At 40.9% G+C, this 25,032-nt stretch overlaps 1 pseudogene; it reads left to right on the forward strand.

The window, feature by feature from the left end:
- The window catches only part of LOC127635027 (dihydropyrimidine dehydrogenase [NADP(+)]-like), a 304,510-nt pseudogene that overhangs the window by 86,693 nt on the left and 192,785 nt on the right, over positions 1 to 25,032 (forward strand).

Raw genomic sequence — 25,032 nt, forward strand, 5'->3', positions numbered from 1 at the left:
TACCCATCTGAAAGAGACTGTGTGTGTGTTTAGCTAAAGAGTGTTATGCAGAAAAGCCCCTTTGAGTTTGTTTATTAAAGTTATACCTTTTAAGTTGAAGCCCAAGTTTCCTGTCTCCTCCTTTCCCTCCCTTCACACTGGTGCCGAAACCCAGGAGATAAAGTGCTCGTATTACTCCCCACATCAAGCTCAAAATTTCTCACCAAGTGTACACACAATGAGTGGGAGATCTCAATTATGAAGTGAAACAAACAGATAGAGGTGAAGCACGTCAAATCTACCAACTCTCGACCACGCACCTGCCACCACACATACGTTTTGCTCTGCCGATGAAACTAACTACAGAAACCTAAAATCAGGTATTGCAAAAAACAAATTAAGATTTCCAAGCAATGATATTTCAAGAACAAGGTGGAAGAGATGTGTTGCTCTAATTCAAGTCTGTGAAGGCACTAATGGGGATGGAGAACGATGGGTGAGTTGTGACACCACAAGACCCCAACTCCCTACAGCGTGGGCCTGGCCAAGCATTTTGCTTCAGTTAGGGACCAAGTAGATCACACTATTCCATCTGATGAGCATGTTACTCAGCTGTCAAACGGTACTACACCTCTCCTGAATATTGGGCAGATTAAAGCTAGACTCCGTAAACTCAATGCAGGGAAGGCAGTTGGGCCTGACGACATTCCTTCTTTGGTTTTAAAGACTATAAATGAAGAGCTGGCGCCTGTGTTATGTGATATTTTTAATACTTGTATTCAACATACATTTTTTCCAAGCCAATGGAAAGAAGCTTTGGTCAAAGCTGTTCCCAAAAAAGTGAAGCCCAGTTTTCCAGCAGATTATCGTCAAATGTTATTAGTCAGCTGTGTTGGTAAAGTGTATGAAGGAATCCTAAGGGATGCCCTTCTGGAGGATACAATTTTTAAGATTGCCCTGTCACAACATGGCTTTATGGCTAATAGATCAACTGTCGCTGCTTTGATTCAGATCCTACAATGCTGGCATGAAGCACTTAATAACAAACCCAAACTGGACATTCATGCTGTTTTTGCTGATTTCACCTATGCTTTTGACACAATAAAACACTGTTAATAGCTTCATACACTGGCTGACATGTATGTGAGATGCCCTCTTTGGCTCATTCTGAGGAGCTACCTGAGTGACAGAGAACAAAAGGTGCAGTGGGGTTCCTGTGTGTCCAATCCCTGTGCAATTCCAGCTGGTGACCAACGGGGGTTGGGTGGGGGGCTATTGTCCCCACTGCTCTTTGTCATCTGTATAAACAGTCTGGACTCACATCTGCCGCCTCTTGTTATCCCTGTGAAATATGCTGATGATCTTACATTCACGGAGCTCCTGATGGGGGTCCTTGCTTGGTCTGACTCAGAAAGCCTTGGATTCAGTGGTTGAATGGGTACAGGGGTTTTCACTGGCAATGAATGGAAAAAAGACCATGGGTATGGTAATTAGTTCCAGGAGAAAGGATAACATCCCCTCTCCTCTGTCTCCTACATTTTCTGAACAAAACATCAGTATAGTCTCCACATTTAAGCCACTTGGAGTTATCTGATTTGTCATGGGATGCCCACATTAATTATTATGCTCTTAAAGACATGGCCAAAGATCCATTACCTCAGTGTTGCAAAAAGAGCTGGTCTCCCATGCGATGTTCTAAAACAAATATATCTGACCATCATACGGCCAATTCTCGAGTATGCCAGACCAGCTTGGGGTGGACTGACAAAAGGCCTCTCCGAGGAGCTGGAGAGGATTCAAAAATAATGCTGCAGGATCATCGGCATTCCGTCTTCTTCTCTTCTCACCCTCACTAACATACTCAAAGACAGTTCATCCCCTCTGCATGGTTTTCTGCATGCAGCTTCAACAAATACTTCACTTCGGCGGCACAGGGAAAATGTAGTGCTCATGAGTAGATCCAAAAGATATGAACTTTCTTTTATTCCTCATACTCTTAAATTGTTTTATAAATGACATATTTATTTATGGTTTTATGCTCTTATTGTTTATGATATTGATTGCTGTTTGACACATTTCAGGATTCACTGTCTTAAGATATATATATATATATATATATATATATATATATATATATATATATATATATATATATATATATATATATATATTTTTTTTTTTTTTTTTTTGTGCTGCTACATCCTGCCTTGTCAGACTTTAAATAAATGAAATGAAATGTAGTAATATGGGTTGCGAATATTGTTTCATGTTGATTAAACAAGTGCTTTAAATGGTTTTATGAACATAATTTTCTTTTGTCTGTTGGCATACTGTTCTTCCTATTGAATCAGGAAGTTATCATGCAGCATTTCAAAGGGCTTGTCTTTTTTTAATAACAAATGGAGCACAACACTCGGGGTATGGAAGTAAAAATCCTATAATTTTTTTCCAAAGGCAAATACATTATTAACAATAACTTATGAACAGTCACACCAATGTGTTCTACCATAATGTGATGAACTCAAAAGCAAGAAAAGACAGTGTTTATTGTCTTATTACATAACGTTTTTTGTGTCGACTGGGTCGGGGAACCTTTTTCATGGATGGGGCCACTTCCCCCCCAAATATCTGTGCAAAGTGGTATTTACTTTATTCAGCCGCCCTTTTTCTGCGATCCGCTCTTCCAAATTTTGAGAAGAGCTGATCAAAATGGATTACAGGTGGGAGCACAGAAAGTACTTTTCCCCAAGTGTTGATGGTGTGAGTCCACAGCATCCCTTTACTACATAAAAATGCTAGCGAGGTGTTTTTTTCTGTCACTCTAAATGTTCTTTTTTTAACACCTGTGGAGGTAAATTGGACCAGGCAGATCACATTCAGATAGTTATGACACACTGCACTTTTCATGATAGAAGCGTTTCATTGTTATATGTGTAATACTGCTTATTTTTCAACTTGTAGGTTTCAACTTGTTAATAATTTGTTTTAAATATGCGTAGTTTATATTAAATTAGTGATAGCTCATATTATTACACATGCAAGTTCAACATTAAAGAAAATACAATTCAAATTGTTGTAAATGGAATATAAAATAAAACCTACACTTCCACATGTGTATATGTTTGTGTATAATTATAGTTGCATCAAGGCGGTCTTCCTACACTCTTAAACTACTTTTATTTTTGTAAATATCTGAATTAGGGTGTGTTCACACTTAGCAGGTTTGGTACGATTAAAACAAACTCTGGTGTGATTGCTATGTTCTGTGTTGCTATGTACATGTTTAATTTGATCAAGTGTGAACGCTGTCACCAGCACCTTGGTGCGCACCAAACAAGCGGGCAGAGACCCGAACTCTTCTATGGTTCGATTGATATATGAACGCAACATGGACCAAAGGCGTCTAAACAGACCAAAAACAGGAAACCATTTGCCTAATATTGACGTCAAGCATATCTGGTTCTTCGCATCATATGAGCTATGTTGCCCATTACAGTTCGATATAGGCGTCCGAACCGCCGTCAGCCGTCCTTGCAGCATTTCTTCATTTGTGTGTGCAATGGAGGAATTCCTGGCACTATTTTTACTCCTTTACACATGCTGGTAAAAATACCACCATATATATATAAATCCAACAAGCGCATTTCGCCCAGCAGCCATTATTGTTTTGGATGATCGGCAAGTTCCGTCAAAAAATCGTTTTCCTGATGCCTTTGGTTTTGTATCATTAGGTTCGGTGTTAAAAATGCCAGTGTGAACGCTAAGGGATCCTCGGGTTGGTTTGGTTCATGGCTTACAACAGGATTTCATAAAAAGCCTATGGAAGAACTCATTGGGAAAAATACTTCCAGAAACAAGATGGCTGAAAAAGAGTGTGATCACTGTTGTGCTATATAGCCTATAGCCTTTAGTTTATGTTACAGCTAATTTGCTAATTGCTGTTGCTAGCTGTCAGTTGGTCATACTGGCATCATGGCACTTTCTCTTTCCAGAGAGCATTTTATTGTACAATATTGTGCGTTATGGCCCTGTGCGTAGATGAATCATCAATATGTTTGTTTCATTTTGTTGGAAGAGAAAGAATGTGAATACTAAATGCTTATATTTTATGAAAGCTATAATGTTTTGGAGTATGCTTTCATGAACTAAAAGCCATTCAACTTTTATTTAGATTTTAGCATCTGAAAGGTTTGATATAGCAATCCAGCAAGATCAGGCATATATCAGGCCAATAAAAAAAACAACAAACCGAACAAAAACACTACTAGCTAGCGCATCACCTTTCATATATTTTCCTTTATAATGTGCAATAGGTTCCTAATATAAGATATATAACTTTAATATCAGATATTTCTGTAGGAAAGGCATTTTTATTATGTTAGTAATATTTACATTTCATATTATATGAATATGAAATGTCATTGCTTTCATACTGTGTTTTTTTTTTTTCTTTGCTGTCTGTGTAGTGTGTGTTCATGGTTTGATTAGATTAGTTTTTTCTTGCAGACTCCGGGGAATTCAACTGATATTGCAAGCCAGTTTTTAACCGTATGTATATATATATATATATATATATATATATATATATATATATATATATATATATACGTCTGATTTTGCCTTGATATATTTATTACATTTAATAGACATAGACAAAGAAACTAATTTCTACTTCAAAAGTGTTTTAATGCATAAGAAAAGCCTGTTGATGTTTATAACATACATATATGTACATGGACACAGGACTCCAGTGGTTTAAATCATGCCTTCTAAAGCGATCCAACTGGTTTTGGGTGAGAATAGAGAATAGAGAAAATATAACTCCTTTTTCACTATAAACCCTGGAATAAGCAGTCTTCTGTGTGATAAGGATTTCAAGCTCGTTTCTTAGTGCCATCTAGCGCCTTGCGCATGTGTCAAGCACTAGCAAGTGTAATCAAGCTTGAAATCATATCCCTAGAGGCTGCAATGCCAAGATGTACAATGAAAAAAGGAGTTATATTTTGGACTGTTCTCATCCAAAACCAATCAGATTGCTCCACAAGATGTGGATTTAACCGTTGTAGTCGTTTGGATTATTTTTATGCTGAATTGATGTGCTTTTTGGAGCTTCAAAGTGGTGGTCACCATTCACTTGTATTGTATGGAGCTATAGAACTGAGATATTCTTTTAAAAATCTTCTAAAAGTTTTCAACAGAAGAAAGTAAGTCATACACATCTGGGATGGCGTGAGGGTGAGTACATAATGAATTTCAATCTTTGGGTGATTTATTTGTTTCCGTATTTAAATACTTCTTCCAGCAGAGACCACTATAAGTAAGCCATTCTCTCGAAAAGTGTAAACACTGTAGCTCGGCACTTTCAAATCATTCTTTGTTTGAGCAGCCTGACATAGCGACTTCATTATTCAAAATTCACTGTTTTAACAGAGAGAAAGTCATATAGGTTGGAAATGACATAAGAGTGAGTTAATGATCACATTATTTTTGTGTTTGTGTGAACTAATTCTTGTTTAAATTGGCAACTCCAATTGTTCTCAATCTACTAGAATACATTGCACTCCAAGCTCATACAAGATGCCAGACCAGAGCTCTTTATCAGAGTGACAGACATTGCTTTTGTAACAGACATATTGTGACATCCATAGGCTGTGCTGAATGTGGTTAAACCGCAGTGAACTTTGAGTTATGCTTTTAATAAGAGACCTGCTGTTCTTCAGGATGCTGTGAATTATTCGCAGGGAATAATGAGTTTTTTGTGCTCATTTATTTGAGGAGCATTTTAAAGCTATACCACAGCCACTCTTCCAGATGCCTTGCAACAGTGTATTTGAATATCAGTCATTCATTCGAAGCTGGAAAACAGACTTCTACAATTAACATTTGAATAAAGGCACTGCAAAATGCCTTTAATGCACGTTGCTGGGAACACTGCGTCTCTGTGCTGCGCTGTTGTTCTGTCAAGGTTTCAATCTTTCTAGCATTCTGCGAATATAGAGATCACTATTGAGGCGCTCTGGCCATAATTCAAGGTTGTCTAAAAAAGAGATGTTGCCCCATCCTCATGCTTTTCAGAGCAATTGTACTTCCTTCAAACACATGTCAGTCAGTGGGTCATTACTGTCAGAATGGGCTTGATAGACAAGAGAATGGGAAGAAAAAAGAAACTATATAAATAACAGAAACATTTCGAACCTGAGCTTCGCAATTTGCACTCTTTCCTGTGGCATTATCACAAAGTTTTCTTTCTGTTGAGCTAGAGTATGTGATACTTGTATATTATATACGTAAGTAATAGTTTGCCCCAAAATGAACATTCTGTTATAATTTACTCCCCCTTGTCGATCCAAACCTGTATGATTTTCTTTTTTTATACAGAACACAAAAGGAGATGTTTTAATGAATATCATAGTCTAGCTTTTCAATATTATAACAGTTGGCAGAGACTGACTTTTAAGCTTAAAGGACTCAAAAGTATCCTAAAAGTAATGCATGCGACTTGATGTAATCACTTACTTATCTGTATGAAGTTGCATCCAAAATTGCAATTGTAATGTGGTATACAGTGTAACACTGGTAAATACCAGATCTGATCCCATTAAAATCATGTTAACTTAAAACGTTTACATCTTGTTGCTATGCGCTATACTATACAATCTGTTTTTTTAAATGAATGGCCTGGCCCCATCTACTTCCATTGTAAGTGTATACATGTACACTATTGCTCTAACCCCAATTATGTTTTTATTTTTTATAATATTATTTTTTGTTTTAATCAGCATTATGCCACAAATGCTGTCGATTGAGCTAAAATTGTATTGAACCTTGAACATTTCTTTAAACTGGGATTCTAGATTACTATCAATCCTACTGTTTTTTTTTTTTTTTTTGTTATGTTTGCAGAAATGGAAGTGGAGCGTAGTTCTAGCTGGAAGACCAGCAGGTGTACATCATCACATCATTAGCTGGGTAACTCCTAGCCAATCGCACGTAAGCCAATGCTTTATACTGTAAGTCTGCTCACAATCTATCACATTGCTGTGCTAAAACTGCAACATCCACCTCCCCACCACCACCAGTTGAGCCCTGTCCCGCCCCTGCCTCCTATCTCCGGCAGGACATGACGGTTCCGGGTACAACTCCCTCGGACTGCCGGACGGGGCCTACGCCAAAGAGAGAGACATTACCTCCTGTTTTACATCTATCAAATAAATGGCATCTCAGACTTCACTCAAGCCTGCGTGTCTTCCCGATAGAAATATTATGGGGAAGCTCGGGCCAATTTCTCAGACAACCTGCTGGGTGTGATGTTTGGGATATTGTGTCCCACTTCAGATCTGTGTGTCATGGGTGTATTTTATATGCATCTGATGAAAGACCCATCAACACTTGGTGACTGCAGCAGTTTGCTACTGAGGTAGGACCTTTTTCTTTCATTTGATACAGTAGAGAATTACAGTACATTTTTGGGGAGAAAGTAAGGTAAATGGGATCGGGCAGTTTGCATGGGACAACATGTCAAGCATGTGCGCTTACCTCTACACCATGGCTCTGAAGAGGAAGTTTTGAGATTGGTAAGGAGAAAATCCACCGTACCATGATGATCATTCCCATTTGTATTTTCGTTCCATTTTTACCATATTGTGAGCTTTTACAAACGCTTTTAAGGTTCTTGTCGAACTGAATTTGTATTGTCATTTTTAGGGGCTTGCCTGAGTTGAGAATCCATGTATGCCGTAGGGTAGATGTACTAGACTGAATTTGAAGGGAAATTTGAAAATAAATGAGTAACTGTGAATGCTTAAGGGTTGTATCTCTAAGAATTGCTGCATATGAAGTGTTCCCTTGAGTTTTTGCAGAATAACCTGTTAGACAAATGTGTATCATAGGGGTTTGCTTCAAGGCAGAATGATTGTGCTTTGCCTTGAGTCAGTTATTAGTTGAGTTTTCTAAGGCAAACATCAATCTCACTATTGCTAATTCTTATGTTTAGGGATTTGAACAACCCCCTATGCCTCCGTGCCAAACTCGTCCCACACTGTTAGTACTATAGACATGCATTATACCTCATATTGCATGGCTTGTTGAGGAGAAATGTGTTATTAATTTGCTAAGCCACTGGAGATATGATTAATGTATAAAAGATGTAAATATCCCATAGACTTACATTGAAGAAGGGACACGAGCTATACAGCATATAGGGACGTGAATGACTAACTTGAACATAATAACAACCACCTTACTTATTATAAACCACTCTGAACACCTCATCAACTGCATAGCAACTCCATGGCTACCACCCAGAACACATTGTGATGGTGACTTGTGCATGGGCCCCACTCTAATTTTCTTCAGATCCAGTTCTGCCATGTTAGGATGCTGTTGGAAGTTTCTTGTCTCTTTGGCTCCCACATGCCATCATGACGTGGTGAAGTGCTGTGCTATTGTTAATAAAGTCTCTCAGCTCTGTTATGGCAGCAGTATGAATTCATATGCATGATGTGTGACAGTCTCCACAGCCGTGATCCATCCCAGCAGCCCAGCCCTCTACCACAACAAATGTCAGACTTGCCATTATAAAACAGGCCCTGGTGAGCTTATATTGGGAAAAATCTTGCCTAGTGTCAGAATCAACGAAGATGGGATTTAAATGTGCTGTTAAGAAGCCAAGATAAGCAGCTGATCTTTTGTGTCTAAAACACAAGATAATGATCTCATTTTATATTCAATGGCGAGACTGAAATAGTTAGTAGATTTGCTTGCTATCAGTGGATATTCCTTGCATACTATGGGACAGATGGACAGATGCATGATGTGTGATGGATGGACAGACAGATAGATAGAGGAGGGGGATGGATGGATAGATGGATGTATGGAATGATGTATGGATGGAGGGAAGATAGATAGATAGATAGATAGATAGATAGATAGATAGATAGATAGATAGATAGAAAAGAAAGACTGATGATAGATAGATAGATAGATAGATAGATAGATAGATAGATAGATAGATAGATAGATAGATAGATAGATAGATAGATAGATAGATAGATAGATAGATAGATAGATAGAAGAAATGATCGATTGATGGAATGATAGATCAATGGAAGGACGGACGGATGAGTGAATAGATGGATGATGGAAGGACGGACCGATGGATAGAGAGTCAGATAGATGATAGATAGATTGATAGAATGATCGATCCATGGAATGATGGATGAGTGAGTGGATGGATAATGGAAAGATGGACAGATAGTCAGATGGATGGATTGATAGATGGTCGGATGGACTGATGGATGGATGGATGGATGGCCGGATGAATGGTTGGATGGATGGATGGATGTTTTTTCTCTCCTGTAAAATCATAGTAGAAACTTCAGATGCTATTCATTCATTCATTTCTGTATTTATTTTTTGCTCTATATTATCATAATATCTGCTTTTGTTGTTGCCATTGCAGGTGTTATGCTACTCTATAGCAACCACTAATTAAATAGAAATTATAATGTGTGGGCATGATTTGCTCTACTCGACCCTCGGTGCTGCACATGTGCATTAGAGTAGGCGTTTCCTCCACCTGTTAAAGGTTCTGTACTTCTTAATGTGAAGTGGAGGAAAGTGTCTGAGCATTGCATGGATATTTCTGTAGACACAATATCCTATATTATAACATGGATAGGGAGTAAGTTTGTTTCAGTCACAATTCACTTTGATTGCAACTTTTTTGTTCTTCATACATTGAAAGTCAATGGTGAGGCTGTCATTCTGCCTTGAATCTCCTTTTTTGTTGCGTGAATAAAAATAAGCCATACATGTTTGGGACAACATGAGAGTGAGTAAATGATGGAAAAAAAAATCATTTTTGGGTAAGCTATACCTTTAATTTATGCCTATTTGTATAAGTGGGACCAAGCTTAAAGCTTCATGGTTTGTTCTGAATTTAAATGAGCAAGCACACAAATACAATAAAAAACAAAATGTCTAATGACACAAATAAGTTTTGCTGGCTGAATTGCAGTATCACCCAAGGGTTTATTCTTCTTTACCTTAAGCAATTTGTTTGCAATTATAATAGCGTGTCAGAAGGCATGTTTATTAACTGACTACGAGGAAGGAAAGCTATGAGCTTGACAGTTCATGTCCACCCACCTTTGTCACCTGACCCCACCTGTTCCACACAATCAACACTGTCTAAAAAAGGAAACGCTTTGGCATGTTAAGTTTCATTACTTCCTGAAGGATAAGAGGAACAATTACAAAAGCAGCCACCCCACCGCCACCCCCTCCTGCCGCCCACCTCTGCTGTGACTTATTAGACATCTCTGTCTAGATGGCAGCTCCTCTCTCCTTAAATGTGAGAGGTCAGTCTGGTTATCGAGCCGATAATTAGATAACCCGAGAAAGTGGGGCCATCACAGCCCACCGTCATTCACTGGCCGCTCCTGTAGTCGGTCTGCAATCACAGATAAGTCAGTGTCTTTTTTCAATTATGGGAGAAACACAGCGTTAGTGTCCAGATGTGGCAAAGTACTTTATCATCTTTAGAGGAGTTGACTCTCTCCCACGCTAATGCCAGGAATGTGCCAGTTTCTAATGTCTATTTGCCATTATCCACCTTTTTCCTGACTTCTCCATGGGCGGCGCCATTACGGTGAGAGACTTCCTCTTGGATGCTCCACACTTCTGCTTAGTTGTTGTTATCAGCTAGACTAACATTACTGGTGATGGTGAGCAGCTAAGGGTCTGGATAATTCTGCACTGTTATAGGGTGTTATAACAACTACAGGTGGCTTAAAAATGACTATAAAATGAATGTCACAACAATAAGCCCCCACAAAGGTTGCCAATGCTGACGAACCAGATGTAATAATCAGAGGTTTCATTAAACGAATTCTCGGTCACTTGCCTATTTTTAAAACATCCGCATTGGAAGAATAATGGGTCATTTTTGCTGCCTGTGAAAAAGGTGGATAGCGATGATGAAAAAGTGCAAAATTCTCATTATCTATTCATGTACCTTTACACATTAAATATGCTTTTGAAATGTTGTGTCTAATTGGCCTTTGTGAATAAACGCAAATAGCTCACTGTAAAATATACAAAGCACAATATACTGTAGCCTATATAACTTGCACTATATAAATCTATCGAAGTCAAACAATACTGAAAATCTCGCTCTTGGTAGCAGTTCTCAAAGCTCGGGTTAGGGTTAGTTGCATTAAAATCGATGTGAAAACCAATGGAATTTGGTGTGATTGACATCAAACTCATTGTGACAAGTTTGAATCAACCAGGCTGGTTAAGCGACAGATATTTGGCCATTTTTTTATTATTAAAGCCACAGTCACATTGCACACTACATTCACTTTCATTCAGATGCATCCAAACACGGGAGATTTGAAACGCAAACTCATACAAATAAGTGTTGCTTTCCATTACACACGAAAGATTGGTGAACTGTGACCTGCAAATTCATATGATGACAACACTTATGACCAATAGAAAACTAAAATGTCACACACTGACCTCTTGGCTTATTGAGGAATAAGCTGTTGGCTATTTTTATTGTTGCAGGAAAGTGAGATGTCTGTATTTCAACATTTGGAGCATAATATTATTTTGTTTTTAGGGTTATGGTTGTTCAATCATGCCCTCGGCTTTTGAAAAACCTATATTGGTCAACCGCTTATCCTGTGACAATGTTTGTTTGATGGTTATATATGCTTTTCCAATTTTCAAAAAGTAACATCGTTTAATAAAGCGTTATTCAGTGGAAGAGCTTTGTTTTCCCGTTTTTTGGAGTTAATGTTTCCTTAGGCACCTTTTATAGTACCTCCATGAATTCTACCATGCTGCTATGCAGCTTTCTTATATGTAGTCTGAACTCCATCATTCAAATGACGCCATGCTGATCTGTGGAAAGATGAGATTGTGCTTTGAATTGCAGCACTGTTTGTTCCATTGAAGTCACAATAATAGCAGTAGTCTCTAAACTGCTCATAGGGAGTATTAAAAATGCATTGTCATGGAGCAATTTGGGCTTCACAGTTCATGAAACTCATGAATAACTATATTAATATCACCTATATTGTTGCCTGTTCAGGCATAATATTGTATTAACAATACAGGATTTTACATATGGATCTTGCTAATCTTATTAAGAAGACAAAGTGACAGCCCTCCTATTTTACGACTTGTAATGGATATACCGCCACGGGCTCCTCATTAATGCCTGTTTGGATAACTTGCCTTGCTTTTTATAAATCTACTAACTATCTTTATGTTGATGTCTTCATCTGCGTTAGGGACGCTGGTGGAATGAATGAGTTTCTGTCATTTTTTTTTTTTTTACTTTGTCTTCTCATTTATTTCCTGTTCAGAGGAGCTGAATGAGTTCTTTGTGTTGCTTTTGTCTTAGAGAATACGAGTGGGTTTGCTGCCTGGGTTTTAGTGGTAAAGTGATGAATTAAATTTTTATTTTCATGTCTGTAATACTCTTTTTTTTTTTCCCCATTTTTTTTTTCTTCTCAGGCAAATTAAAGCATGTTAGGTTCTGCATATTTGTGTAGGGCTGGGCAGACAATTGTAGCGTCTGAAAAAGAGTTCTTAATGGAAATGGCAAGTATATCACGTAGTCTCTGAATGTGATAGTGGTGTTTTGTCCAGCATTGCTGATAACCCACATATGTTGCGCATTGGATAGGTTTGAGAACCGCTCCATAAAAACAAAAAAAAAGGAACCAGATGACGTTCGGAATGAATCACACAGCTCAAACATGCATCTCAAAAAGGCTTATTCTTTATTTCTGAATCAAAAGCATACAGTGCATCCAGTGCAGTCAGATGACCGAACTAATGACTTTATGAGCCTGTTCTTTTTAGTGAATCAAATGCATACAGCGTGACCAGTGAAGTTTGATTATCCAATGAATGAGGTCACATCCACACTATTCCGCCTTCATTTTCAGATTCTTAAACTCATCGTTTTCCAAAGTAAGCAGTTATGAAGAGGGTTTTTGAAAGTCTCCGTTTCAGTGTAGGAAAACAATGTTCTATTGTGAATGAGAGGTGTAAACATTGAAAAATCTGTAGCAAAGAGAAAATATATTCTGGATGTGGCCTGACTTCTTCGAGACGGTTCTTTTTAATGAATCAGAAAGGCTTAACTATCTTGGTTGATTAGATGGTGGACCAAGATTGCCATTCTGTTCACCAGCAAAACTGTGTTGCAAAGATGTTCAACCTGACCATCATGACTTTTCTGGAACTATGCCTTTAACTAAAAACACCAACAGAGCAGCATTTCACACTGGCAACCAGCATCCAAAATGCAACATACACTGGTGACTAGACATGCTGCTGCTTTAGAAGAGATTGAGGTTACAGTTACAGACAAACATCATTATTCATCTTGTGTGTTTGCAGGTGTTCAAAAAATGGTGTATTCCTCAGACAAGGGATCCTGTTCTCCCACCTCCAAATCAAAGGCCAGAAACCTACCACTGTAAAAACATTCTGATTGGCTGCGACCCACCAGCATCAGATGCGCCTCTTCCTGCCTGTTTGGGGTACGATGACATCAGCCATTTTGAGAAGCAGAGGTTCATTGGAGGACTAAGGTCTGTAATTACCATGACCTGTGGTTCATACTCAGAATTCTCATCCTGTATCTTTGCTGGTCCAATAAAGGGCATTGTTGATCCGGCCAGCCACAATCAATATGGGGCACATTGTAGAAGGTCAGAATAATTAATGAATGGTCTCCGTAATTGGGAATATTCCTCTCTCAAATGCCGACTTGGGATGAGGTTATCAATTACGCATTCTTGTATCTCCACAGCTGTGCAGCTTAACCAGTATGTTGATTGGATTCAAGGGCCCTGAATGCCCAATACAGCTGAAAGCCCAACAGCATTTGGGAGTAGAAACAAGACCCTGAGGTTTCGTTCACACACAGTTGGGTTATTAACAAGAGTGATAACCATATTCTATAACCAAACTGAAACCCTACATTTGACTTGTTTTAAAGTAATTCAACGCCACTCTTGGTTAATGTAATATTTGTGCCTCGATTGGACTTGTTTATTAAATAACATTGTGTTAATCGTCAAATATCTTTTCAGTGTATTAATGGTCACCTATTTTATACTTACTTCAGTCACTGTCACTGTGGTCACAGGTGTGAAGAAGGGTTTACTCTATGATTTTGACCACAATTTTGCCATCTGAATCATATTTCGGGGAACGGGGATCGTAAAAGATTTGTCTTGCCATAGGAAAAATGTCAGTCTTTGATCACTTAGTGTGACATGTTTACAGATGGCTGATTATTTGCCTTGGCTATCACTTTCAGAAATTCTTTGCAGTCGTGAAGAGTGACTGCTACTGCGATGTCCAAATGAGATAAAACACCCAGTCAGTGCTGTAAATTGAGATGATTGAGACCAAAGTCTTGGCTGCGATGTGTAGTGTACAGTCTTACACAATGTCTCAAATATGCAAATGCTTTTAACCCATATTATGGGTAAAAGAAAATGGGTTCATATTGTACAGTCTGACAAGCAACAGTCATAAAGGACAATATAAGTCATACTGTGCATGAGGAGTGTAACAATCCATCAATCTGGATCAATCAATTAACCAATGATGCGATGTCATCGCTTCAGCGTGTAAAGTTCGATGTATATTTTTAAAGATGTACTCTTATTTCTAATGCCAGTCACATCCATACACATTTCCTTCATGCGATGCAGCAATCTTGTGATATTCAGACGGATGTGTGCGAAATGATTGAAGTGATTGCACACATCAGCAGAGCTGGGAGCTCCGGTGAGAGGATAGCACAGAGCAGCTCACATGTGCGATTCAATGGGCTTCCCTCAATATGGTGGCGCATGCAACACATTTGAATGCTACCTGAAAATGTTCTATTTAAAAGTGCTTTGGTGCAATTCAACCATGTCAAATTGCTAAAAAGACCTGATATTCCGAATAACACCTGCACTGCTGCACCAATATGAATTACAATAATTTTTCAATACAACTGTGGAAGATGTAGCCAAGAAATAACACTGATAGCACATACTTTCCTGTCCTGGGTATGTAAGTATTTTGGATTGAAAGAGATGACAAATGGTCACTGTAGTTTTTACCTCATTCCACAAGGCAATGAGCTGCCATCTATGGATTAATGATCACTTGTATGTGACTGTATGGCTTTATTTTTATATATATTTTTTTTTAAAGTGAAGGGACGTTCACAGCTGTAACTAAATGCAGTTGTCCTAAACACTGACTTCGTGAACAAAGCCTATTTTTTTGCATTGACATTTAGACCAGCACAACTGGAGATAGGAGAACCCACAACATAAGAGAGAATTCCAGATGTAGAATGATCCTTAGTGTGGGTAGGTATTTCTGAAGTTTCCTTCCTCTACCTTTTCATCTCTCTTGGGAAGTTCTTCTTTTTGCCCTTCCTTTACTTCTTGCTTCATTTTTCCTTTCTTGATTTTTACAGCTCTTCCAAAATCCCCCAATTCCGCTTGCTGTACGATGTGGTTCAGTTGAGTTGGATTTGATGAAAGTTCTGGGAGTGAAGGTAATGAAAGCCATCACACCACCCTATCACCCCCCTCCTCCATCCTCTTCTCCATGCTCCTTTCCTCTCCCACCTGCCCCTTTTGGAGCCAGGGAGGGTGAGAGATCTCGAAGAGGATGAGCAGTCCAAATGTCAGCCGTGTTAATAAAGAACAATTAAAAGTTGCATTAGGGGTGGCTGACAGTGGCATCGAAGCACCTCGGGGCTACGTGCGCTTGTCTGTTTGTTTCCTGAATGCTTCAGCTGTGGGAAAGGGCAATCAATAGGCGTCATCCGGCACACCTGCTCAGGATTCATTTTGCACTGGAAATGATTTTTTTCTGCGGAAGAGCTAGGGGTGATGGGGAGGAGGGAAATATGACACATTTGCATGTTCTCTCTCTGTTCCTATAAACAGACACAAGAGAAGGGGAGTGAATGGTTGAGCTCTGGAGGAGGACAGAAGCTTTTCCGACAGTCTTTTCCGCTGACACAAGAAAGTTTCAGAGACACTCTTCTTCAATCTTAGTCACCATTTTAGAGGCCTTCAAATGAGATTCTGGTCTTTTATAGAGCTTTTCTGAGGGTTTGGTGCTATTGAAATTCCTTGTTTGAACTCTTTTTCAGATCGTCTGTGACAGAGGACTCAGCCAAGATGGAATGACACTCCTTCCCTTGTAGAAAGAGGAAACAAAGCTGTTTTCATTGGAATCGGTTATGTGTGTTCACAACTTTATCTTGTTGTCTATTATGTGGACAGACACATAGAAACAATGGAGAATGCCTGTTTTTCTGTCTTGCTGGATGACTGGCAGCTCCCTGTCCCTCATTTAATGGCTATGGATGATCCACTCCACAACTTTTCCCCCTCGACCAGTAACCTTGTTCACATCTAATTTTCAGCCCCACTTCTTGAGCAGCTGCTGTTTCTTGCCATGCTAACCCAACAGCTCATGCTTAGGCTGCCCACTGCTCCTCAATGGAGGACACCCTGTTTTTTCATCAGCTCCCTTTGCCCTGTTCTCCTTCTGCTGAGCTCGTCACTGCAGTCAAATGTTGACCCACAGTTCACCCCAGCATCTTCTCATATCAGCTAAATCCCAGGATACAGGCCACCTCATTCTCATGAGCACGATCATGGCAATCTATTTTCTTTCTTTCTTTCTTTCTTTATTCCTTCCTTCCTTTATTCCTTCCTTATGTCATATCTCCCTCCTCCCCATCACCCCCATTACCTTTCATTTCCTTTTATGTTCTTTCTTTCTTTCTTTCATTCTTTCTCTCTTTCTTTCTTCCTTATTTGCACGCTTCCTTACCTTACCTTTCATTTCCTTTTTTGTTCTTTCTTTCTTTCCTTTTTTGTTCTTTCTTTCATTCTTTCTTTCTTCCTTATTTGCTCGCTTTCCTTACCTTACCTTCACTCTGTTACTTATTTTTTCTTTTCTTCCTTCCTTTGTTTCTTGCATTCCTTTCTTAATTATTCCTTCCTTAGTGATTTGCTTTCCTTTTCTTTCTTTCTTTCTTTCTTTTTGCTTGCTTTCCTTACCTTTCATTTCCTTTTTTGTTCCTTTGTTTCTTGCTCTCCTTTCCTTTCTTCATTATTCCTTCCTTCCTTATTTGCTTGCTTACCTTTCATTTCCTTTTTTTCCCTTCATTTCTTTCTTTCTTTCTTTCTTTCTTTTTGCTTGCTTTCCTTGCCTTTCATTTCCTTTTTTCTTTGTTTCTTGCTCTCCTTTCCTTTCTTCATTATTCCTTCCTTCCTTATTTGCTTGCTTACCTTTCATTTCCTTTTTGATCCTTCATTTCTTTCTTTCTTTCTTTCTTTTCTTCATTATTCCTTCCTTCCTCTCTTTTTGCTTTTCTTTCCTTACCTTTCATTTCCTTTTATGTTGCTTCACTCTGTTACTTATTTTTTCTTTTCTTCCTTCCTTCGTGATTTGCTTGCTTACCTTTCATTTCCTTTTTGTTCCTTCATTCATTCCTTTCTTTCTTTCTTTCGCTCTTTCTTTCTTTCTTCATTTCTTCCTTCTGTTTTCCCCCTCATTCTGTTACTTACTGTTTACAAGTCATTATATAAGATCTGACCTTTTACCATCAGAATCAAATAATGATTATCATATTGCCTTTGTCAGTGAGGCGCTTGCTTTTAATTGTAATTTTTTATTTACAAGCTGCATTTTTAAACTTCAATCATAATCTCTCTCTTTTTTTCATTCCTCTTTTTTAATATACAAAGCCAAGGAACAAATGAATCTATTCTTTCAAGATTACATCTTCTGGCTATATATACGTTCCACCATCCCTTGTTGCTCATTAAAATGAATCAAAGAGGCTCATCTTTACTTTGCAAAGCATTTCTAATTATGACTCCTGGCCTAAGAAACTTATCGGCCAAACGAAAATAAACGGACTACTCAAATAATGCAACTTTATAGAGAAGGAAATTAAACCATGATTACGTTGCACCTACATTGATCTTAGAAATTCAAACATTGCCTTAAGCGGTCCGTGTGACTGTTATTGTACCGGCACAAAGGGAGAAAGAATTAGGATAATTTATTGTTTCATAATGCTGAGTCTCTTAATACTGGCATCCTAATTATGAGTCTTTTATATGGTGCATTTTTGGATTTCTCTACAAAGGGATGTAAAGGAACTTAAACTCTGAGAGAAAATGAAAGCACTGAGTGTTTGCAATTAATTTCTGTAATTTCACACAAGTCCTTTATGGTCTTTTTAAATGTCATCCACTCACATGATTGACATGCTAATTTCTCCATGGCAATATGCAAAAATATGCAAAGTGGAAGGCAGGTTGAGGAAGTTAGATAAGAGTATTGTTTCTAGGCTATAAGCTCAGGAGTCATTGTCTCGGGTTCAATCATTTAAAGAGTGAATTAACTCCTTAACACCATACAGTCATGTGGTCCGTGATCTTTGTCCCTGATTTTCTCACTGTCCCTTTTGATTTCATTGTCACTTTATGCCAGCAAGAAGGAAGCATTACAATACATTAAAGAGATAGTTCACCCAAAATGAAAACGAAAACCATTTACTTAACCTTGCTTTGTTTCAAACCCATATGACTTTCTTCCTTCCGTGGAACACAAAAGTAGACATTAGCAGATTGAAAGAATGTCATTCAGGTTTGGAGCAACATAATTTAATAAATTAAATTTTTTGGGGTACAATTCACCTTCAAATAGTGTTTGGCATTCATATTGATAAAGTGTACCCCTAATGCCCTAAAAGCAGTGAGGTATTAGTATTAAACAACTAAATGTTAATCAATGGCAATATGTTATTAAAGGTGTAACATATCAATATAGGGACGGACAGATAAAAAGGTGTGCACTCAGCACTTGAAAGGCTGAGATCTTTTTTATTATTATTATTTATTTATTTATTTTATTGTAAATGGTCTGCACTTATATAGCACTTTTTTTTTTTTAACCTAAAAAGAGCTTACCAAAGCGCCATTCACCCATTCACACACACATTCACACTCACCTCACATACACCAATGGCGGCAGAGTTGCCATGCAAGGCGCTAACCTTACATTGGGAGCAACTTGGGGTTCGATGTCTTGCCCAAGGACACTTCGATATGTGGAGTCGTGTGGGCCGGGAATCGAACCGCCAACCCTTTGATTGGCAGCCGACCTGCTCTACCACCTGAGCCATAGCCACCCCAATTGTTTTTTTTTTTTAAAAAGCTTGTAGTTTTTAAAAGCCGCAAAATCTATATGAGACTCTAAGAGTTGGCTGCAGTGATTGTTACTCTTTGAACACAAGTCAATACAAGGTTATTTTATTGCATTGTACAAATGACCCATCGCTTCTGCATAGTTTTAAAATCCATCCCCAAATGTCAATAATCTTTTTCTTTTTTTAAACCCATTACTGCACACATTTTGGTGTTGGTCATTTCTTTTTAAAATAAAGTGAAGTATTGTCTCATTTTTAACCTTTGAAATGTCTTGTCACTGGCTAGAAAGTTTATGAACATTTCTATAAAGGGAATTTATCTCCTGCATGCTCTTTAAATAAAATCTTAATATACAGTTCTTACTGTGACTCCAAGGCAAGCATCAGTATATGTAAGGCATATATAACCTTTTGTAGCAGATGTTAGGCAGTATGTTTGTCTCTTTGACTTTCATTGCATCATGTTTTTCTCCATACAGTAAAAGTGAATGGAGACTGAGGCTATTCTCCCTAACATCTCTGTTGTTTCCACAGAGAAAAGAAAGTCATACTGGTTTCGAACAACCTGCATACGTGTGTAAATGATGACAGAATGACATTTTTGACTGAACTATCCCTTTAATGCTTCAATCTTGGTCTCTCTTCATTGTTATGGAATTCCTAAGGGTCAGAGAGATCGGGACTGCTGAGAAAGCCAAAGTCGAAAGAGTTGGAGAGAAGAACCTCCCACGATGTTGTCCCCCTTCTCAGATACCCATAGATGAGCTCTGATTAACTAGGGACTCTCTGCTCACTGGGTATTGTATTATTTGTGATTTTTCAAAGAGAAAACAGTCTCAGCTGCAAGTGCAGCATAAAGAAGCTCAGCGTAGGGATCATTGCAGAAGAAAATGCACTGCAGCAGGAGACAAATGGAGACGCATTACTTACAAAAGCACTGTCATAAACCCTCATGCTTTTGTTAAAACACACTTTGTCAAGCCAAACCGGAACCTCTGCCATTCGTCCTGCGCTTCCAGTTTTTGGCTGATGATGATCACATAAGTGTGACACTATCTCTTGGTTGTTTGTCCTGCTTATTGATACAGAATAAGCATTACTTTAAAAATCTTCACGTTGCATAATTGCATTTGCTTTTATTCATAGAGTTGGTACTTTCATGCCAACTAACTTCTTGGGTGATTATCATGGGGAAGAGATTTTTTATTGTAAATGTCAATAAATTAAATTACTACAAAAGTACTTCTTTGCAAAAGCAGCTTTGGTATAAAAGTATAAATTCACAATGAGTAACATACATTCATTCCAAAAAAGTATTCTGATTATATAATGCATGATACTTGTAACTCATTAGTCCTACATTGAATATAAACTTTGTATGTCACTGGTCATTTTAATGTTTTAAGAGTATGTAAGAATGATTCACTCCCAAGTGAACGACTCGGTTACTAACGTAACCTCGGTTCCCTGAGAGGAGGGAACGAGTATTGCGTAAGTAGCTTACGCTATGGGGAAAACTCAGTTTTTCGAGAAATATTGAAGTCTTTATGTAAAACGCATTGCAGCTGCACAGCAGACAGCAATGAGCGAGGCAGCTCGGTCATTGGCTGTGCTGCGGCAACTTGCTCAAACCAATGACGGGGCGACTCTGAACGCGCGACCAATGAGCGTTTCGCGCTCGCGCGCTCAGAGCCCGCCAAGATGGGCGTGGCTAAGGCTATATATTAGGCGCCCCGTCATGAGAGTTCTTTAGGTTCAATCGACTGAAGCGAACTGACCAAGCACAAGCACGGCAGCTTACGCAATACTCGTAACCAAGTCGTTCCCTTTCGAGAGGTCTCTCCTATTGTGTAAGTAGCTTACGCTATGGGAACACCATGCAAAACGCCGTGCGTGCTGACTTCGCTCTATAAAGCCAGAGGCAGATGCCTGAGCCTTAAAGCAAAGTGATTATTCAACGAGCTGGCCAACGGCGAGCTATATAATGGGATAATACAGAGCGCCTTTGCCACAAGGTGGCCCATGGTGGGGCGCTCATTGTAAAAACACAAGCACATATCTTATGTACTGATTTTTCTATTTACTGATATGCGTAAAAGACCCTCTAAGTCAGTCAGAGACGGACCTTATAAGGGAGGAGATAATGCTCAGCATATACATACTCCAGTCCATACTACAGTCAGGCTGATAGAATGTTGGAATGCAGTGAGGGGACCTGTAGGTTATAATATCTGATAAATGTCGAAGGCGAGGCCCAGCCTGCCACCGCACAAATATCTTCAATGGGTATCCCACTCGACCACGGCCACGAGGAGGCCATGCTCCTCGTAGAGTGAGCTCTGACGCCTAAGGGGCATTGAAGGCCCTTGGCTTCATAAGCCAGCGCTATAGCATCCACTATCCAGCGCGATATTCTTTGCTTTGAAACTGCGAGACCTTTAGTGCGGCCGCCAAAGCATACGAATAATTGTTCCGTCTGCATCAGTTCTGGAAACCACGTCTGGTTCTTCCAGAGTGGGGCTACCAGGAGCACTGCACATTTCACCTCCCTGATCCGACTGATGACCTGAGGTAGCATCGCGATCGGGGGAAAAGCATACAAGGGGCGGCTCGGCCAGACTTGGGCGAGCACGTCCGTGCTCTTTGAGAAGAAAAGAGGGCAGTGCGCATTTTCCCTGGAGGCGAAGAGGTTTCCAGGGCGTCAGGGCTTTTATACAGCCGTCACTCGCTCTGTGAGTGGGGACACGACTCTTGAGCCAGCGTTGGAGAGGACGCATGTGCAACAATCCTAGCTGGAGTACAGCTGATGCCGAGGCCATGAGACCGAGCATCCTTTGAAATCGTTTGACGGGGGCGCGCGCGCCCGCTCTGAATGATGTTGCAAGGCGCCGAATAGCGAGCGCGCGCTCTGATGAGAGGCGCGCCGTCATCTGTACTGAGTCTAGCACTATTCCCAGAAAAGAGATATTCTGGCTGGGGGATAGCACGCTCTTTGCAAAATTGATTCTCAGACCCAGGCATTCTAGATGGCTGATCATCCAAGATCTGTGCGTCGTTAACTGACTCTCTGATTGTGCTAGGATTAGCCAATCGTCGAGGTAATTCAGTATTCGCACTCCCCGCTGTCTCAGGGGGGAAAGTGCTGCGTTCATACATTTCTTGAATGTACGGGGGGCCAATGATAGGTCGAATGGTAGTACTGTGTACTGGTATGACTGTCCCTCGAAGCTGAATCTCAGAAATGGCCTGTGATGAGGCGCTATCGGAATGTGAAAGTAAGCGTCTTTCAAATCCACTGATAGAAACCAATCCCCGGGGCGAACTTGCGCGAGGATATGTTTGGTCGTTAACATTCTGAACGAGCGAATCATTAAAGCTTTGTTCAGATGTCTGAGATCTAGGATGGGCGGAGGCCACCGTCCTTTTTCGGGACGAGAAAATAGCGGCTGTAAAAACCCGCCTCGCTCATAGAGGGAGGAACAGTTTCTATAGAGCCCTTCTCTATCAGTTTGAGCACCTCGGTGCGTAGGACATGTGAAACATCTTTCCTCACTTTCGTCTCGACCACCGCTGAAAAGCGGGGTGGTCTGCGAGCGAATTGAAGCGAGTAACCGTGTTTTATTATGTTCAAAACCCATTTCGGCATGTCGGGGATTTTTTCCCAGGCTTTTGCTCGCACAGATATGGGCTGAATGCTGGCTGGGGGCGTGTCGCAGTGACGTATGGGCCCTGCCGGCGAATCGCCTTGTGTTAACACTGAGCTTACAGCTCTCAGAGGCGCGGGCGCGCGCTGAGCAGCTTTGTTGAGTGCCGAGTGCAGGGGTGCGTGTGAGATTACAGGCACGCGCGCTATCTTCGTAATGCTCGCAGCATGAGCTGGAGAAATGTTTGAAACTGTATAGACAGTGTTTACGGGTGGGGGTGCATACATTGTAATAGGCACGCGCGCCACTTTCATAAAGCTTACCGCTCTTAGCGGGGAGTTTCTTGGCTCGCGCATCGCATCTGTGATGCTCGCGGCATGAGCCAGAGAACTGTTTGAAACTGTATGGGCAGCGCTTATGGGTGGGGGTGCATATACTGTAGTAGGCATGCGCGCCACTTTCATAAAGCCTCCCGCTCGCGGCGGGGGGTTTTTGGCCATGCATACAGTGTTTGTGTGTAGGGGTGCATGCATGACAGCAGGCACGCGCACTACCTTTATAGTATTTCCCACTTTTACTGGGGAAGTGTTTATAACTGTGGGAACAGTGCTTGTGTGTAGTGGTGCATACATGACAATAGGCACACGATCTACATTTATGGGGCGTCCAGCTTGAGCTGGGGAAGTATTCGGCACTGTTTGGACAGTATTGATATGTGGGAATGCGCAATTTAGTGTGGACACGTGACCCCTTAGTGACACAGGCAGAAAATGACTCTTTTTGTGATTTCTGTGTGTTGCCGTTAAAACGGCGTTTGATTGCAGGTGAGCGTGTTCTGTGACTGGCCCATTGACTGCTGTACAGACATTTCCAGCCGCCTGTAAGGGGACTGGGTAATGTTTTACACGTTTTGGAGAGAGTGGTCCAGCTTTTGCGAGACACGCACTCTCTCTTTTTCTTCCTATGGCTAGGAAGACTTACGAGGCTCCGGGTTCAGCACGAGGTCTTCTTGGCCGAGGTCCCCGTCGCTCAGGCGGCTGCTTTCGGTTAGCGGAACGCGAGCGGTGTCGAGCGTCCGTTTCAGGTTTGACGAGCTGGAGCGCTTGGGCAGGAAGTGACGCATAGCTTGCGAATCCTTCCGAGCTTCAGTGAAGCGTTCAGCGAACTCTCTTACCGCCGGTCCGAACAGGCCGCTTGGAGCGATAGGCAGGAATGGCGCCTTATCCGCGTCCTTCATTTCTGTTAGCGTCAACCACAGATGGCGCTCAAGGACAGTCAGGTTAGCCATGGCCCGGCCGATGGATTGGGCGGTGGCCTTTGTGGCTTGCAGGGCTACATCAGTGGCGCTGCGCAGGTCCTTGAAAGCCTCAGGTTCAGGTCCAGACTTGTCCATGGTGTGGAGAAGTTTGGCCTGATAGACTTGCAGAACAGCCATGGAATGTAGCGCTGACGCAGCTTGGCGGCGTATGCGCGACCGGCGAGAGCTGAGGTAGATCGGCAGGGCTTCGAGGGATGAGAAGATTTGGCTTTCCATCCAGCGGTGGAGGGTGGGCACAGATGGTTGGCCACAGCCTCCTCGAGGGGCGGGGTTCCCTCGTAGCCTCTTTCTCTCGCGCCGTCCACCGAGGAGAGCGAGGAAGAGAAAGAAGGCTTCAGGCGAGCAGAGTGCGGGGCTTTCCACGACTTTGTGAGTTCGTCGTGAACTTCGGGAAGAAAGGGAGGGTCTCTGTCGAGGGCCTGCCGGCACCCCTGCAGGAACCACTCGTCCAGCCGGCTGCGGGTGGGTTCTTCCGGAGAAGACCAGTCGAGCCCGAGGTCTTCCACGGCTTTAGACAGGATGCGGACAATCTCTGAGTCCATGCTGGTGCTCGTGCTCGTGTCCGCTAATGTCGACGGTGTGGGGTCTAAGGCCGAGCCAGGCCAGTCGTCGGATGCAGCGTCAAAGGTCGAAGGCATTTGAAACAACGCCTCGAATTTGATCTTTCACTAAAAGACAAAAGCGTCGCAGAGGCGAACACTTGCAAAGTAGCTTTCAGTAAAAGGATATCAAAGGTGATGCGCGCCGGATGGCGTAGCAGAAGGCTTTGAAGGCGGCTGAAGGCGCCGGCGTCCTCGTAGCAGTCC

The sequence above is a fragment of the Xyrauchen texanus genome, chromosome 42 (genome assembly GCF_025860055.1).
Source record: "Xyrauchen texanus isolate HMW12.3.18 chromosome 42, RBS_HiC_50CHRs, whole genome shotgun sequence".
Lineage (NCBI taxonomy): Eukaryota > Metazoa > Chordata > Actinopteri > Cypriniformes > Catostomidae > Xyrauchen > Xyrauchen texanus.